Source organism: Myotis yumanensis, unplaced genomic scaffold, assembly GCF_028538775.1.
Source record: "Myotis yumanensis isolate MYYU_CA2020_CCGP unplaced genomic scaffold, mMyoYum1.0.hap1 SCAF_9, whole genome shotgun sequence".
NCBI lineage: Eukaryota > Metazoa > Chordata > Mammalia > Chiroptera > Vespertilionidae > Myotis > Myotis yumanensis.
This window is the reverse complement of record NW_027223760.1, coordinates 56,520,757-56,532,025: the sequence shown is the minus strand read 5'-3', so window position 1 is coordinate 56,532,025 and position 11,269 is coordinate 56,520,757. Positions and strand designations below refer to the sequence as shown.

Here is an 11,269-nt window from a genome sequence, read left to right as displayed (position 1 = left end):
TTCTTTAACTTTTGAGTTTGTTTCCTCTGCTTCTAAAAATATAAAAGCGTAACCTCCGGTTAGTCATCAAGAACAAGGCAAACTTTGCTTAGAATCATGGAATTGTAAACTGTTAGTGCTGTAGGGGCTATTGGAGTTAGGACAACCGAAGCCTAAAGGATACATAAACTTGTCCATGGACATATAACTGCCAGAGTTCAGGAATATTTTCTGTTCTTTGTCTTTGATTGTACTCTAGATTATTACAGTGGTAAAAATAAATCAGTTCCTTCTTTTGTGCCATGCCAGGATCATAGGTGCACACCTGTGCCACACTATACCAACATAAAATAGAGTTCATTGAGGAAAATCTCAAAAGCTGAGAAATGGTAGAGTACACACAATCCCTGGGACTTTCTTCATTCTATGATTTAGGCTAAGCAAAAGGGACCATGCTGGCATTCCAGTGGTGAGTATGGTTGCCAGATAACTATAGCATTCCCAGTTGAATTTGAATTTCAGACAGTCTTTAAATTTTAGTATAATTACTAGTGAACCAGTGCACAAATTCATGCATGGGTGGGGTCTGGTGGGCCCACCCCAATGGGTGCCATCGGAGCTGGGCTGGTGGTGGGGAAAGGGCGTGGGAGGTTGGCCAGCTGGCCCTGCCTCTGATTGGGGTTGGGGAGGCCAATCAGAGGTGAGGCCAGCTGGGGAGAGGGGCCACAGGAGGTCGGGGGGGGGGGGGTGTCGATTGGGACCTGGATTGGGCCGGTTGGCCACTGCAGTGTGCATCATAGTGACCAGTTGTTCTGATTGTTCCGCTGTTCCAGTAGCTGGGCTTTTATATATATAGACTAGTGACCTGGTGCACGAAATTCATGCACATTAAAAGGAAATTAATTAGAGGAAATATTTTAATATTGCTATTTGCCCTTTCTCTATAATAGAAGTGTCAGAGATGAAAGAAAATTAGTAAAATGTATATGAAAATCTTCCTCTTATCAGAGTCTGGGGCACACCACGGGAACCACAGTCAAGTCCCTGCCCACCACGTGTGCCTCAAAATCGCGCGAGACCCAGACCCGGCTGGCCCCACCCCTGTCAAGCCCCACCTGGTGGGGGGCGTGGCCTCAGGTCCCAAGGCCCAGTGCTGGGGCATGTGGTGCAGCCTCAGGGCCCCTAGCCTGGTTCTGGGGCGGGGGGGGAGGGGGGGGGCGCGCGGCCTGAGGTCCCCTGTCAAGCCCTACTAGGTGGGGGGCTCAGCCTCAGGTCCCCTGCCCCGGTCCACTGCCATACAGCCTCAGGTCCCTGCTGATTGCTCATTAAGGCTCGTTACTGGAACTCAGCCTCTGCTGTGGGTGCAGCCATCTTGTTATAGCATGATGGTCAATTTGCATATTTCCTCTTTATTAGATAGGCCTAGAGGCTCAGTGCATAAAATTTGTGCATGGGTGGGGGGTCCCCTCAGCCCCGCCTCTCCCCCCTCCAATCCGGGACCCCTCTGGGGATGTCCTACTGCCGGTTTAGGCCTAATCCTAACTGCTCATCTGCCTGCCTGCCTGATTGCCCCTAACTGCCCCCACTGCTGGCCTGGTCACCCCCAACTGCACCCCCTGTTGACCAGGTTGCTCCCACCAGCCTGGTCACCCTTCACTGTCCCCCTCTGCCAGCCTGGTCACCCCTCACTGGCCCCCCTGCCGGCCTGGTCTCCCCAGACAGCCTGCTGCTCAGTTATTTGGTTGCCCTCTCACTGCCCCCCCTGCCAGCCTGGTCACCCCATACAGCCTGCTGCTCAGTCATTTGGTCACCCCTCACTAACTTGCTGCCAGCCTGGTCGCCCCACGCAGCCTGCTGCTCGCTTGTTTGGTCGGCCCTCACTAACCCCCTGCTGGCCTGGTCACCCCACTCAGCCTGTTTGGTCATCTGTTCGGTTGTTTCAGTTGTGATGCTCACTTAGGCTTTTATATATATATAGATATCCAAATATTATATAGAATGTACTTGCACATTCTTTGTTGTTACTCAGCAATTTCAATATAACTGGACATCTTGTGTTTTTATTTGCTAAACCTAGTAACCCTTATAGAATTTATATTTGCAATAAAACTGTTCATTTTCCCACCCCTGGCATGTTCCCCACATTTGTGAAATGGAGTCAGGTGAGTGTATATGTGACTCTGTACCTGTGAAGGCTACCTGTTTGGATGGGTGGCCTTGATGGAAAAGAGGAACTTTTGCTGTCTATTGCTTGGTATCTGCTTCATTATTTTGAACAAAGTTGGATCTGCTAAGCCAGCTCTCTGCTCCGCTTCCAAAAGTGTGAAGAAGATGGTCCTGCAAGAACTTCAAGATATGCCTCTCTCTTTTCTGTTTTTTGCCACTTGAGGAGCCATGAGCAGCAGAGTCTCCCAGGACACTCTGTAGGAGGTGATGCATGGAGTTCTGCATGGGAACCAGTGCAAGTATGAGAAGTTTTTGGAGACAGTGGAGCTGCAGATCAGCTTGAAGTAATATGACCCTCAGAAGGATAAATGCTTCTCGGGCACTGTCAGGCTTAAATCCACTTCCGCCTCAAGTTCTCCATATGTGTTCTTGGGACCAGTAGCACTGTGATGAGGCCAAGGCTGTGAATAACCTCCCATGGACATCCAGGTGCTGAAGAAACTCAACAAGAATAAGAAACTGGTCAAGAAGCTGGCCAAGAAGTATGATGCCTTTTTGGCTTCAGAGTCTCTCATCAAGCAGATCCCAGTAATCCCAGGCCCTGGCCTGAATAAGGCTGGCAAGTTCCCTTCCTGTTGACCCCCAGTGAGAACATGGTAGCCAAAGTCCACGAAGTGAAATCTATGATCAAATTTCAGATAAAGAGGTTGTTGGCCATGTGAAGAAGACGGATGATGAGCTTGTGTACAACATCCTCATAGCTGTCAATTTCCTGGTATCTTTCCTAAAAAAGAACTGGCAGAAAGTCTGGCCTTTATACATCAAGAGCACCATGGCAAGCCCCTTGCCTGTACTAAGGCACAGCTGAATAAACCATATTGCTATCACTTAAAAAAAGATATATGCCTCTCATAATTTTAGGAAGCAAAGCTAGCAGACTTAGGTGCAGCTTATCTCTTCTTAAAAGAACAATAATGAAGGCGTGTTCAGATATGTGAGAATGTTTAATACATGTTTGTCCTCAAAGATCCAGGTGTGAGTTAACTCTTATTAGTCCAACACGTTATCCTGTGCCTAATTCCACCTTAAATAGTATTTGCCAAAGATCCACTGATATTCAGTAGATATGCCAGGGATGGCGAACCTATGACACACGTGTCAGAGGTGACAGGCAAACTCATTTTTTTGGTTGATTTTTCTTTGTTAAATGGCATTTAAATATATAAAATAAATATCAAAAATATAAATCTTTGTTTTACTATGGTTGCAAATATCAAAAAATTTCTGTATGTGACACGGCACCAGAGTTAAGTTAGGGTTTTTCAAAATGCTGACACGCGAAGCTCAAAAGGTTCGCCATCACTGAGCTATGCCATTTAAAAAGGGGCTATGATTAAAAAATGGGAAGCATCAAGGAATAGAGTTAAACAGACTTCTTTAATGAAGGCTTTCTCACAAATCCATTACATACAAATCAGTGATTGATCTATTCAAATTGGGGACAAGGGGTGTGCCATTTTCCATGTTCTCCTGCAACCCTTTAACTGTAGATAATTCATGGGATTAATGTTCCATAAAACAAACTTTGGGAAACACTCCTCACATATATGCCCTACGTAAAGAAACTTCTACCTCCAGACACACTTTTTTTGTACTTCCATTTAGTTATACTAATTTTTCTATTTAGTTATACCAGTATCTCTAATATTGAGTGCTTACGTAACAGGCATTCTTTTAACACTAAGGATATGAAAAGATATAAGGTGAATCTTCTGTTTATTGTTTAGTGAAATGAGTGTTGGTTTGTTCTTTCCATGGTGGTGTAAGACACAACTTTTTATAGTGTACCTACATTAGATTTTCCCCTGAATCTAATCCATCTCTGTGATAACCATTAAGTTGTTTACATAGTTACTGTGTGTTCTTTTAAGTCTCTGATTAATGAAACTTTTTTAGATTTTTAGCCACTTTACATAAGACATAACATCAAGTGCTTCTTTGGATAGGTTTTCAGTTAATGATACTCCCTTCTAGGAAGAGAGAATATAGTGAACTGACTTCAATATCTGTGCTACACATACAGTCTTTCTGGCTTAAAGAAGACCAGCCTTGTTATGACATGATATTTCTGATAATGTAGATGGTCTTGATTTTTTGGCTGCACCTTCGCTGTGTTGATGTATATGATGTTTATAGTTAAATAGAATTATGTAAGACTATTTTTTAAACACATGATGCTGTTAAGCTTTTGTTTGTGTAGAATTCTTTTATACACATGTATAAGACTTTCTGTGTTTGGTGAATTTAAACTTAGTTTTTTTCTAGTATTTCAGTCTTACTACCTTTTTTGGTGTAAACTATAGCATATGATTAATTAGCTATAGTTTCTTTCTTCATATAATTTACAAATTAGATGTTGTTTGTATTTTTGAACACCTTTAGGGAAACATTCATTTGGAAAAGGCTAAGATAGATTCTTTTTTTTAGTACCTCTAAATGTTCTACAATACTGTTGTGATCAATTAATGATGATTCTTTGATAATTCAATAACTGACAAATGCATCTAATTGCATACTATTTCAACTCAATTTCTTTACATTTTCTCTACTGACACAAGAAACTAACAAATGCTTTGCTTAACTCTAGATATGCTCCATATTTATGCATTTTTCTAATCATAAAGATATTACTTGTTAATTTATTGAATATGCTAGTTCCTTAGCTATATCAGTATAATAAAGCACTAAGTAACCTTTTCCCTAAAACTATAGCAGTTTTCTATTTAACATGCTCAGGACGTTAGAGATAAAAGGGAACAGGTTCATGGCTAAAGAGCTTCCCCAAATTATTATAACTTCTTATTTATTGCACTGAATTAATGTCTTCCCTTGTGATTGAAAAACTAGCTCTGTGATCTTGATAAAGTGATACCAGTTTTCTAGGCCTCTAGTTTTTCATGTAAAATGCAGAAGTCAGAACTATATAAAGTCTCTGTGGAATGAGGAGGTGAAGACACAAGAGGTGTGCAGGCTGTACCAGGTGACACCATCCACCATCTCCTCTGACACGGGAAATTCTGGAGCTGAGCCTGGGTTTTCTTTTCTCTTCATATGTGACCATAAAACTTTCTGTACTATTATTTCCTTATTTTATTTATACATTATTCATTATAGTTCAAATCTCTTATTATAGTTCACAGAGGGAATTGGTCCTCTCCCCCCACGACCCCCCGATACCTCAAAGTAGAAGACAACAAGGGGGATGCCTTTGTTCTGCTGCTGTAGCATCATAGAGACTGGGTGGCTCATAAACAACAGACATTTACTTCTCATAGTTCTGGAGGCTGGAGTCTGAGGTCAGGGGCTGGCGTGGTGAAGACTCTCTTCCTGGTTGCAGACCCTCATTTTCTCGTTTTATCCTCCCAGGATGGGGATAGGGTGAGGCCTGGTTGGGGTCTCTCTTAATTGAAACACTGATCCTATTTGTGAGGGCTCCACTTTCATGACCTAATCACCAACCTAAGGCCTCACTTTCTGCTACCATCCCACTGCGGGTTAGAATTTCAACATATGAATTTGGGGGGTGGGGGGGTGGGACACAAACAGACAGTCCATGACTAGGAATTTTGTCCACCAGAGAAAGTTTAAAGAAAAGAGGAAACATGTTAGCATGCCAGGGAGTGTGCACCACTTTCGTCTATCCCTTTCCCATTTCTTCTCCTATGAATTGTCATTTCACTGGGTTTGATATAGTGGATAGAGCACTTTCGCAAACAATGTTTGGTTTAATGAGTGTTTTCACAAGATGGGGTTACTGGAAAGGGTGCACCAATCAGCAGAACTACGAGAACCAAGCCCTGAAGAGGTCAGAGGATAAGCCAGAGGAGCTCTATTACCTCTTCTTGCTCCTGAATGCCACTTTTACTCCTGCTCCTACAACTATAGTACCAGAAGGCATACAAAAAAGGGAGAACATTGCCAAAAACAACTCTGTACTTTAAAAAAAAAGATTTATAAAAATCCTTCTATACAAGTCCAAATTAGGACATGTTACAATGAAATGAAGCTCTTTTGGTAACAACATTCAATTAGATAAAGCTGTGTGAATTCATCTGTCACAAAATATAAATGAGATCTGTCTGTTTGATTTAAATACTATTGTCCTGGATTGTCTGGGTTTTGAAGTATGTACTGTAAGGATACTCAGAAAATATCCTTGACCATGAATTTCTTTGTAATTACTCTATTCTAGGATACCTTTGTGCCAAAAGACCTGCATTTGTAGAATACAATGAGCACCAATATTTTCCTCTCATATGCACTTCATTTGCTTTGTGTCTTCTAGACATGAGCTACCCTGCAAGTATGTGATCCTTTGCAGAACAAATAGGCATATGTTGTCAAGTAGCAGAACACAGATTTAAAAAAAAAAAGATAATCTTGGGGTAAGCTAGACTTAAAACTCTACTTCCTACAATGCGCAGTTACTTGGAATTCAATTGGGAATTATTTACTAAACACACAGTACTTTCCATTGCACTGACTCACAGAGCATGCACACCAAACAGGCAGCACCAAATCTGTTTACAGAAACCCATAATACCCTGTGCAGAGTAATCACGCTCTTTTGATGTGGGAATGTTTATGAGACTAAATATTTTTCACTTTCAATATTGTTTTGGCTTTTATTGTTAGACTTAGTCATTCTTTGGGAAAATGTGAAGGTCATAAAACATAATGCCTTTTGAAAATTGAGGACGTTTGAAAAACAAAACTGTCTTGTGGAGTTTGGTTAGCTTACTTGGAAGACCTACTAGAGAGGGTGGCCGTCAGCTATTATACTTAGATACATCTAAATGACATGGGATATTAGATATAAACCTCTGCTACAGATCGCCCCTTAATTTTTTTTTTAAATAAGAGAATCAACTTTTATGAATGAAAATGGCCATGGAAATTTCTTAATGAACTAATTCCTTTGAACAGTGTATTGGTTAGCTATTATTGCATAACAAATTACCCCAAAACTTGGTGGCTTAAAAGCATGATTATCTCCCAGTCTCTGTGGGTTCTCTGGCTCTGGGCAGTTCTCAAGGGTATGGTCATCTCCAGGCTCCAATGGGAACAATGTGCTTTCTTAGCTCACTTAGGTGGATTGGAAGGAACCAGTTCCTCTGGGCTGTTTCATGCGGCCTCAGTTCTCCACAAGCTTGTGGATGGGGTCCTGCCTGTATTCCTTGCCATGGAGGCCAGTCCTTAGAGCATTCACATCAGTGCTAGCAAAAGAGAGAACTAAGATGGAGGTCACAGTCTACTGTAACGTAATCACCAGGTGTCACCCCTGCCACCTTATTGCATTCTGTTCATCTGAAGCAAAGTACTGCGTTCCACCCACATTCAAGGGAGGCAACTACACAGGCATGGATACCAGGAACTGGTGACCACTGGGAGCCATATTGGATGCTGCCTACCACCGTAATACGAGTGCTAATATTGCAGACTAAAAATTGTGTTTATTTGTACCCATGCAAATTAAGGGGTTTGTAACCAAAACAGGGCTAGCATATTTAAATGTAAAAAACAACAACCGTACACATAAACTGTGTGTGTGTGTGTGTATATAAAATTGCTTACTATAGGACATACTTTATTTACATTTTTAATTGTTTGCCACAAACAATTAAATATATGATTACACATACATGCATATATTTTTCTCCTGACATATTAATAGTCACAGCCAGGGCAGGTTTATCAGGGAGGTAGAATGCCAAAGACATGGACACTTGTTTTTACGTTTTCTGTATAGTTGTTTTTAAAGAGCTTGATTCAGGCCAGATACATATCAAATGCATTGGGGGCATATATTTAAAAATAGGCTATATTATTTCAATTCAGGTTAGTGAAGCCAGGTAATAAAAAAATCATTGCTATAAAATGACTTTTTGGTGTTGCATTTGAGAAAGTTGACCCATTACCTTAAGAGCATGTAAGTGTTTTGTCTCAGAGTCTTGGAAAAGTTTCCAGGAAACAGACTTGAAATAGTAAGTGAGAAGGACTAGAGACAAAAAGAAGGCAATGAATCTGATAACTGGAATCCTGCTGGTGGTAATCTTCAGGGAAGACATGTTTGTGCACTTGTAGAAAATACTGAGAAACTTCATTGGGAGTCATATTGTCCCCCAGTAAAACTCCTGCTGTATTATCAATGTCGTTAAAAAGTTGAAAATAACATTTAATTAAATTTCTGAGATTTGGACTATTAAAATAGAAAAAAATAAGCATGAAAAATAGGCTGGAAGAACAAATTAGATAACTGGTCCCTAGAAAATGGAGACTTTTCTAACGTATGTGGCATTATTTCAACCTTTTACAATAAAATGCATTGTATATATCCTGCTCGTAGCAATCTTATGCAGACTTTCCTTAAATAACATTAGAAGGAGGGAGATAACTTTACTGTTTATTTTCATTTTATGGACACTAATTATCCAGACTGCAGAAGCAGCTGTACAAAGAATGCTAAAATTGCAGTGTTTAACTAGATCAGGCAGAGCACATGATGTGCATGCTAGAGACTTGAAAATCTCAAGTAGATTGAGAAGTAAAACTAAACAGGAGAAATGTGAAGCCAAAATAATTATTTTGAGGTTTGACATCCTATGTCAATGAGTCTGAGTACTTTGAAATATTCGTGGCCTATTGACTGTTAGATATTCCATGTAATTTAGATTAAAGGTAAGATTTCCAAAATCATGGACTAAGAACGGTTTTCCAGCAACAAGAGTTGGTTGTATGTAAATTTCTTATTTTCTGCCCCAAACAGTCCATATTTAGAAAAGAGAATAGTTTGTAAAATTAGAACATGTGTTTATTTTCTCTGAAAATCCTATCAGCATTTCTGATTATGATCACAATGGAAATACAGAGTTGACTGTCTCCACTGAGAATCGGGGAGATATGAGTAATGTTTGGCATATAGATTTGTGTTTGGAAAATGGTGAGGTTTATTAGTTTTCAGTTCATCTCATTACTCACTTTTGACAGTTGGTAAAGATATATTTTAATTAAGCTTCAACTTCCTCTTACTGAATGCATCATGGCAATTATATACTAATGCTATTAGGAAATGAGTTGGTTTAATAACAAACATATCTACAGCAAGTCTTTTAGAATCTGGATTTTAATGGACAGAAAAAACACAGATGTTTCACAAAGACACTATTCATGATTATTAGTATTATGCTTTGGTTAGTGTTTATATTTTGTATATTTTTAATCACCATATTATGCTGAAACCCTGTATTAGGAAGAATATAAGGAAGTCGTTTTTAAAGAGAACCAGAGATGACTTACCACATTTTTCAGCTAAACTTACATATATTTTAATCTTTTGAGTTTTTACTCTATTTCCTTTTGAAAAACGTGATTCTGACCCTAGCCAGTTTGGCTCAGTGGATAGAGTGTTGGCCTGCGGACTGAAGGGTCCCGGGTTCGATTCCATCAAGGGCACATACTTCAGTTGCAGGCTTCTCCCCGGCCTGAGCCCTGGTCAGGGCTAGTGCATAGGGGCATCCAATCGATATGTTTCTCTCACATCGATATTTCTCTCTGTCTCCCTCTCACTTCCACTCTTTCTAAAAATCAATGGAAAAATATCCTCGGGTGAGGATTAAAAAAAAGTGATTCTCATTCTATCTTTATGGCCTAAATGCTTCTAAATCATAATAAATTTTATAACTAGGCCACAGATCTCCTGCTCCATGGACAGATTTTAAAAAAGAGGTATCAGGAACCAGTAAATTGTTTACTATGGGACCTGCTTTATGTTTTTTAAATTGTTTGCCACAAAGATTTTTTGCTGGAAGTACTGAAAAAAAGGAAGTTTGATTTTTGTTTATAGTTTTCCAAGTTAAAATTAGGGTCAATATATTAAAATAGGGACCATTAAACTAATCTATATGCTATTTACTGGTATGTCCTTACTTTCAGTTTTCAGATTTGAGGCAACGTTATGCTCTGTTCTTATAAAGTAAGATAACAAAAGAGCATTTTGAGGGTATGCTGCTATGAAAAGGTACTTACTACTAAATGCCAAGCTACATAAAAACTTCTTTTTAGTGTATGAATGTATGCATTTATAGTATTCTGAGGCATCTACATTATACTCTATATTCCTAATTCCTTTCTAGTGAAATATCAGGTCATTTCTTGCTTGTCTACTATGGAGATGCCTTCAGGTCTGACTCAATCTGTTTAGTTTTGAATTTTGAATAGGAATAATAAGTTCTGCTAAATATGTATACCAGAGTTTAACATAATTGTGCCATAGTCTTCACCATCTTAATCCTCTCATCCCTTTATTAAACTTCTGACTTCATATTTAAGATGTTTTGATGCAATTAAAGGATTTAGGCTCTTCAGGGAGGGTGGTCTCTTTCTTTTTAATGTCAGAGAGCCCAGGGTTCGCACAGATTGTTTTTCTGACCTTCATGAGGAGAAACAGGCTAAAAACCTAGATTACTAGTAAGAAGTTGCTAAAAAGGCAGTTTCTGAGTTCTCCTTTCTGGCTCATGAAGAGCATAGGTATGATCTAATATTTAAGATGAAGATACTATATAATTTTCCCAAAATATGCTATTCATAGAGCAAAGGTTGAAACATGCAGTGACACATTTCTAGACCTTGACAGCAATTCAATAATGAAGGCATTGCATTTAGCCTAAAAACTACCAATCAAAGAACTATATAAACACAGTTGCGGAGGAGCTTAATAATTTTCAAAAAATGAACCGGCCACTATGATTTCAGAAAGCCTCAGTCATATTTTCTCAAGTTGTGCCCTCTGTTTTGTGGTTTGCATTTTTTTTTTCATAAATTAAAAGAACAGAAGGTTTTGCCAGCAATGTCTTCAGAACATGGTTTTCTTCTCAAATATACTTTCTCAAGTAGTCACAAGTGAATGCTTCTTACCTTTCCTCATATTTTTGCTGATTGTTTTAAGGCCTTGGAGAGAAAGCTTTTTTTGTTTTTGTGTTCAAGTCTGTGCAAGAAAGGCCCTTTGCCAGGCATCAGGAGGAAGTCATGTGATGGCTGAGCTCTGACCCTTGCCCTGCATGAGAGA

General features: G+C 39.6%; 1 protein-coding gene and 1 pseudogene across 1 annotated transcript in view; both read left to right on the top strand.

Moving 5' to 3' along the window:
• CRPPA (CDP-L-ribitol pyrophosphorylase A) overlaps positions 1-11,269 on the top strand; it is a 163,949-nt gene that overhangs the window by 87,115 nt on the left and 65,565 nt on the right. The gene's annotated exons all lie outside the window — the stretch shown is intronic.
• On the top strand, positions 2,374-3,013 carry LOC139016645 (large ribosomal subunit protein uL1 pseudogene; annotated as a pseudogene).